This window comes from Eumetopias jubatus, unplaced genomic scaffold, assembly GCF_037043125.1.
Source record: "Eumetopias jubatus isolate StellerSeaLion01/CBP00866 unplaced genomic scaffold, mEumJub1_p1.0 scaffold_2, whole genome shotgun sequence".
In the NCBI taxonomy this organism is placed as follows: domain Eukaryota; kingdom Metazoa; phylum Chordata; class Mammalia; order Carnivora; family Otariidae; genus Eumetopias; species Eumetopias jubatus.
The window spans coordinates 170,746,654-170,754,463 of record NW_028274808.1 but is presented as its reverse complement, the minus strand read 5'-3'; the positions used below and the strand labels follow the sequence as shown (position 1 = coordinate 170,754,463).

Sequence of the window (7,810 nt, the reverse complement as noted above, 5' to 3'; positions counted from 1 at the left end):
GTTTTATAATTTAATACACATACTTTTATTTTAGAAGTATTTTGCATTTGGAACTACTTAATATTTTTACTCAGATGGAAGTTCTTAATTATGGACTGAAAAAGTGGATAAATGTTCCGGAGTAATGAAATAAGGCCTGATAGGCAAAAGCACAGAAAATGAGCAATTCTTTGTAGAGTGGTGCATTATTAGCAAGAGTGCAGGATCTAGAGACAGACAGGATAGGTCCAAATCCTAAGAGCTATGGGACTGTGGACAGGTTTTTAAGTTTCTCTCTGTTTTAGTTTACTCATTTATAAAATGCCTACAACAGTAGCACCTACCTCATAGGGTTCTTGTAAAGATTAAACAAGAGAAATCACATATAGCTCTGAACATGCTTCCTGGAGTGTGGTAAATGTTCGGAAATGTCAGCTGTTAAAAGGATGAAAATAAAGACTATTGAAGCTAATGATACTCGCTTTTTACTTTTTACTTTCCATTGGCATACACCCCCACCTTCAAATGTCTTCTTCTAGATTTTCTGACATTTCTGAAATAACCTCCCACCATGATGTATTGTTTCTTTTAGAGATAGCTGGACTCGATTTGCTAGTATTTTGCTAAGGATTTCCATGTCTATCTTCATGGGTCATATTGGTCTCATGTTGTTGTTTCTTTTTTTCTCTCTTGTAACTCACTCTCAGATTTTCGTATTAAAGTGATGCTGGCCTCATGAAATGAGTTGGAAAGTATTCCATTCTCCCATTTTCTGAAAGAGTTTGTGAAATGTTGGTGTGTTTCTTAAACATTTGATAGAATTCAAAGTGAAACCTTCTGGGCCTAAAGTTTTCTTTGTGGGAGATTTTTAAATTTACATATTTAATTTCTTTATGAGATACAGGGCTTATTCAGGTTTTCTACTTCTTCAGTCATATTTGGCAAATTGTATCTTCTAAGGAATTTGCCCATTCATCTAAGTTGTTGCATTTATTGACAACAAAATACTCATAATATTCATTTATTATCCTTGTAATGTTGGTAGCATTGGTCATGTGTAACTGATATTGATCATTTGTGTCTTCTCCCTTTTTTTCCTTAATGCATCTAGCTAGGGGTTTATAAATTTTGTTGAAATTCTCCAACTAGCTTTTGGTTTCAATGATTTTCTCCATTATTTTTGTTTTATATGTCATTGATTTCTGCTTTTATCTTTGTTATTTTCTCCCTTCCATTTTTTTAGGTTTAATTTGTTCTTCTTTTCTTGCCTTTTTTAAAAAAAATTTTTTAAATTTAAATTCAATTAGCCAATATATATTCTTTTCTTGCTTTTTAGGATAGAATCTGAAATTATTGATTTTAGACCTTTCTTGTTTTCTAATATTTCTAATATTACATTTAATGCTACACTGTTTTAACTGCACCTCATAAATTTTGATATGTTTTCATTTTCATTCAGTTCAAAATATTTTTTAAGTTCCCTTATGATTTCTTCTCTGGCCCATGTGCTATTTAGAAGTGTGCTATTGACTCCTAAATACTTGGAGTTTTCCCAAATAGCTGTTGCTGATTTCTAATTTAATTTCACTATGGTCAGAGGACAAACCCTGTGATTTCAATACTTTTAAATTTGTTAGAACTTGTTTTATGACTAACATATGGTCTCTCTTGATTAACATTCCAGGTGAACTTTTAAAAAAATGTGTAATTTTGCTGTTGTTGGGTAGAGTATTCTATGAATGCCAATTAGGTACAGTTGATTGATAGTATCATTCAAGTCTTCAATATTCTTGCTGATTTTGCCTTCTTTCTTTATTGATTATAAGTGAAAAGTGTTGAATACTCCAACTGTCACTGCAGATTTTTAAATTTCCTTTCAATTCAGGTTGGGTTTTTGTTGTTTTGTTTTTTTTTAATTTCACATATATGTTTACCTAATCCTCACAAAATACCCATGAAATATGTGTGATTATTTTTATTGTACAAGGGAGTAAACTTTCACTCACAGATTAAATGATTTTCCCAGTGCCACACAACTGATTCACTTCAGAGAATTTAAGTGATTCCCAAAACCCTGACTCATTTCGTCAGGTTTTGCTTCGTGTATTTTGAAGCTCTGTTACATTTAGGATTGTCATATCTCCCCAATAAATTGAATATTTTATCATTATTCCTAGTTTATTCCTTTTTATTATTGCATGCTTTATCTGATACTAATATAGCCACTCCAGCTTTCTTACAATTTATGTTTGCATAGTATATCTTTTTCCCTCCTTTTAGTTTTAACCTATCCTGTCTATATATTTGAAGTGGTTTGTTCCTACACAGCATATAATAGAATCTTAATTTTTTATCTTGTCTGGCAATCTCTGACTTTTAATTGGAGTCTTTAGACCATTTACATTTAATATAATTATCAATATGGTTGAGTTTAAGTCTACCATTTACTATTAGTTTTCCTTTTGTCTCATCTTTTCTTGTTACTTTTATCTTCTTTTCCTGCTTCTTTTAAGTTAATTGGTACTGCTTAATATTCCATTTTATCTCCACTGTTGGTGAGATATATTTTATTATTTTATTGATTGCTCTACACTTTGCAATATGCATCTTAACTCATAATTTACATTCAAATAGTATTATACGACTTCATGTATAACATAAAGTCTTTAGCACTCTAGACTTCCTCTGCTCTCATTCTGTCCTTCAAGCTATTGTCATACATATTGCTTTTATGCATTTGATAAATCTCAAAAATACATTGTTATTATTTTTGCTTTATATTGTTGACTAACTTTTAAAGAAATTTAAAAATGAGGAAACAAATCTTTTCTATTTGTCCACGTATTTACCATTTCTGGTATTCCAAGTTTCCATCTGTTGTCATTTTGCTTTTGCCTGAATAATTTTAACATTTCTTTTAGTATATATATGCTGGCAACAAAGTTCCCCAAGTTTTGTTTGTCTGATAATGTTTTTATTTCACCTTTGGTTTTTGTTTTTTGGCTTTTTTGTTTTTAAGATTTATTTATTTGAGAGAGAGTGTGTATGTGTGTATATGAACAGGGGATAGGGCAGAGGGAGAGAAAGAGAGAGAATCTCAAGCAGACTCCCTGCTGAGTGCAGAGCTGGACGTGTGGCTTGATCTCATGACCCTGAGGTCATGACCTGAGCTGAAACCAAGCTTCAGACACTCAACCGATGAGCCACCCAGTCACCCTTAGTTCACTTTTGTTTTTGAAAACTATTTCCATTGGATATTGGATTCCAAGTTGACTCTTCTCTTTCAGCACTCTAAAGGTGTTATTTAATTGTCTTCCGGCTTGCTAAATTTCTGAGGTGAAGTCTGTAATCATTTTTATGTCTATTTCTCTGTACTTAATGTGTGTTTTTCTCTGACTGCCTTTAAGATTTTTCTCTTCAACACTCATTTTCAGATATTTGATTATTATGTGGCTTGGTTTTTTTCATGAGTTTTTAAGTTTCTCAGATTTATGAAGTATAGTTTTCAGTGAATTTTGAAGTGTTTTGGCCATTATTTCTTCAAATATTTTTCTGTCCTCTCTTCCTTCCTTTCCCAATTATGGTAGATCATTTGATATTATCTCACCAATCAGTAAGCCTCCTTTCATCTATTTTTTTTTTCAGTCTTTTTTCTCTCTGTGGTTCATCTTGGATCAATTTAATTGCTATGTTTATACATTGACTAATCTTTTCTTCTGCAGTGCCTAATCCGATGTTAATCTTATCCACTAAAAGCTTCAGTCCAGATAATTGCATTTTTTTAATCTCTAGAAGTCACAGTTGGTTTTTTATATCCTTCATTTTTCTTCTGATTATTTTTTTGTTTTCCTTTAAATACTTATACATAATAATAAAATTTGTCTTAACATCGTGTGTGCTAATTCCATTATTTTGTCATTTCTAGGTCTGTTTCTCTTTTTTTTTTCTTCAAGGTTTAAATAGACTTTATTGTTACAAGGAGGGCCCTACCGAGTAGGGCCTTATAAACCAGTATATGTGGTCCCAGGATGTCACCATGGAGAAATGGAGAGGTCATGACTGCAGAAGAGGTCATTGTAATTAAAGGACATGATCCCGGGAAGACCGGCCAGGGATGCAGCAGACATGATCAGAAGAGGCCAGGGGTGGTCAGGTCACATGGTGAGGGGCAGGACAGCCCCCTTCACTCCCGATTCTTGTAGCTCTCCAGATGTGACAGGACTCAGCCCGATGGCAGGAGGATACACAGGAAGCAGGAGGTGAGCCCAACAGCAACATCCATGGTCCCGCGCTCCTCCCGCGGAGGCTTGGAATGGATCTGGGCATGCTGCACCGGGAGCCTCCGGGTGAGCCCCATCAGGCTCCTGAGTAGCTGTGCCGTCAACAAAGACATGACCGCTTGAATGCTGACAGTTGCCAGCTACTGCCCAAGGTCGGGAAGTCAAAATGGCCTCTAGGTCTGTTTCTCTTAACTGATTCTTCTTCTTCTTGTATTTTTTTTCTTGCTTTTAAGCATGTCCAGTGATTTTTTTATTTGATGCTGACATTGTTATTGTTACATTATTAAGTGTCTGTATTGTGTTGTCTTCCTTTAAAGAGCATTGGGCTTTGTTTGGACAGGCAGTGACGTTAACTGTTCCATCAGTTTGATTCCTTTGAGACCTGTCTTTAAGCTTTACTGGAGAGAGATGAGAGCTGTGCTATCCATTATGGTAGTCACTAGCTGTATATGGCTATTAAAGTGTGACTAATCTGAATTAAGATGTGCTATAGTTATAAAATACACAACAGATTTTGAAGACTTAGTATGAGAAAAAGAACACAAACTTCCTCATTAATAATTTTTATATTGGTTACATGTCGAATTGATAATAGTTTGGATGTATAGGGTTAAGTAAAAGATATTATTAATTTTATCTCCTTCTTTTTCCTTTGTACTGTGGTTACCAGACATTTAAAATTACATATGTGGCTTGCATTATATTTCTATTGGACAGTGCTGATCTAGAGCAGAGGTTAGCAAACTACAGCTCACAGGTTGGCCACTCGTTTTTTGTTAATAACGCTAATAAAGTTTGTTAACACAGCCACACCCATTCACTTATGTATTTTCTATGGCTGCTTTCACACTACAATGGCAGATTTGAGTATTTGTGATGAAGACCATATGATCCACAACCCAAAAATGATTGTGATCTGTAAATTTAAGAAAAGTTTCCAACCCCTGGTGTAGAATATCTCACTCAAAGGATAGTTCAGACCTATTACTAACATATGATTCCTTGAAGGTATCCACTGAATGTTCCAAAGATGAACAAGGACTCTCCACTTTGGCTAACCAAACTTTCTCCCAGTTCATGTGTGCCCTGAGATTTATTCAGCTTACAACTCACCAGTCTTTTCCATCCAACCTTGTGGAGTGTCATTCTATACACTTGTGTCCTGGTACTCAGCAAAGACTCAAAAGATTCCTATACATATTTCTGGAGCAATTTTTCTGCATAGCCCCCTCCTTCCCAGAACTCTGCCCCAATACCTCTAGCCATCTCAGCCTCCTCAAACTCTGGCCTCCATCTTATCAACTCAGCAAGGCTACCAGAATCTGTTTGGGTCCCCTCTCCTGACTCAACAGTCTAGAAATTGCTTCCAGGCAGAAAGCCACGGGAATTACTGAGTTCACTTGTTTCTTCTTCTTTCTTTCAGTAATCATAATCCTATGCAGACTATTGTCCAATGTCTGAAAGCCATCGTTTCATGTTTTATCCAGCTTTCTAATTATTTACAGCAGGCATTTAAGTCTGGTCCTTGTTACTCCATCATGCCTACAAAGAGAAATCCCCTCTACTTATTTTTTGATAGGTGGAACTTTCTAGATAGGGCAGTCCGAGTCTTCAGACTTTCCAAAGAAGGTTTGTTGGATTTGACTGACTTGTGTGTGGAGATAGAGAGGTAAGTAAGTGCATGTTTGCCTAAATAGTTGATGGTACACTATATTATTGCTGACTTGGGTTTTTTATGTCCAGGTTATGACAGAAAGGACAGAAATGACTTTATAGGAGAAGGTGAAAGCAGGTTAATCTTGGCCTGTGCATTTCTGAATTCATTTGTGCTTTTATATCAGAGGTACATCAAACATATTAGCAGGCCCAAAAGGATGTGCCTTGCCTCTTTTAAAAGCATATGAAAAGTTTAAGAAGTGATTACTATCAGCTCCAGATGCTTTATTAACTTACACAGATAGATCTGTCCATCTCCAGGAGTTTATAGTTAAAAGAAAGAAATGATCCCAAATATAAACAGGTGATAGATATAGGTAGGTAGAGAGAGAAAGAAAGAGATTCCAAAAATGTTTGTTTTTTATATTAGTGGTATTTCTGTGTTAAGGGATAGAAATGCCAAGTAACTGACAAAACAGACAAACAAAACCATTAATTTTCTTGCACCTGATAATAAAAATTTCAGAAAAATGTGAGGAAAGAATGCATTTGTTGAAAACAGGATGAGAAATGATAGTTTAGCCCAAGGAAAGGGAAGTGACTGGTCTGGGAAAGGCATAAGACTGAATATATGAGTCAAAAATAAATTCAAGAATCAGAAGTTTAGGGGCGCCTGGGTGCTTCAGTCAGTTAAGCATCAGACTCTTGATTTAGGCTCAGGTCATGATCTCAGGGTTATGAGATCAAGCCCCGAGTCAGGCTGGCACTTAGCAAGGAGTCTGCTTGAGATTCTGTCTCCCTCTCCGTCTACCCCTCCCCCACCCAAATAAATAAATAAAGCTTTAAAAAAAGAATCAGAAGGTTAAAGCAGTCAAGGGAGAATCAAAGAAGAGAGTGAAGATGAAAAAGAAAAGGATCCAGGGCACAACAGTGCCAGGCTTACAGCTGATGCTCAATGATGAATGGATAGGTAAATGAACCGATGGATGGATAGATATAATAGAAAAGAATAAATGTGATGGCTGAGGGTAGGGATTTGATCTCACTGTGGAGAAAGAAGGAATCTAATGAAGATAGAGGGAATTGTAGTGATAGGTTTCGTAGGATGGCAATTTGTAACTACTTCAAGGGTAAATAAGTTTTCTTCTAGCTAACTCGTGCTCAAAACCTCAGATCAAAGTCACTTCCTTAACGAGGACTTCTCTGATCACTAATCTAAATTAACTCACCTGTTGTTTCCTCTCATGGCACCCTATGCTTTCACTTCATAATACTGATCGTTTATAAACAAGTGTTTTGTGGTATTTGTTTAACGTCTGATCTTCCACTAGACTGCAGGCTCCATGAGGGAGAGAACCATGTTCTGCTTTTGTTGCTAACCACTGTGCCCTCCAGACCCAGCATGAAGCCTGGCACATAGTAAGCTCTCAATATTTATTGATTAAATGCACAAATAAGTGCATGAATCCATGAGTCAATAAGGTTGGACCATGTGGACATGCAGAACTGTGAGGTCTATACAGCCTTGGGAGGGCTGAAGCCTCATTCATCCAAGAAGTGAATGTAGTGCAATATAAAATGCCCCAGAATTGGAGTCAGGAAGTCTGAATTTTAACCCCTGACTCTGCTATTTACTCACTCTGTTAACTAGGGCAAGATGATTTACCCAAATTTGTGTTTTCCGATCTCTTAAATGAGGATAATATACCACACATGGTTGTTATGAAGATGAAGAAAATTTCAGAGCTTTTCAAAGGCTATCTTCCAAGATGCCCCCCAGCCCAACCCCAGCCCTCGGAAGGAGAAGGGCAGGTTCCCATCTCTATAGAACTAAAGGCACAACTCAAAACAAAAGCAACTCCTTTGAAATGAGTTTCATCTTGAAAGTTCATGAA

At 36.0% G+C, this 7,810-nt stretch overlaps 1 pseudogene; it reads right to left on the bottom strand.

The window, feature by feature from the left end:
- Window positions 1–4,162: 4,162 nt before the first annotated feature.
- LOC114226621 (cytochrome c oxidase subunit 8A, mitochondrial pseudogene) lies at window positions 4,163–4,372 on the bottom strand (annotated as a pseudogene).
- Window positions 4,373–7,810: the final 3,438 nt, after the last annotated feature.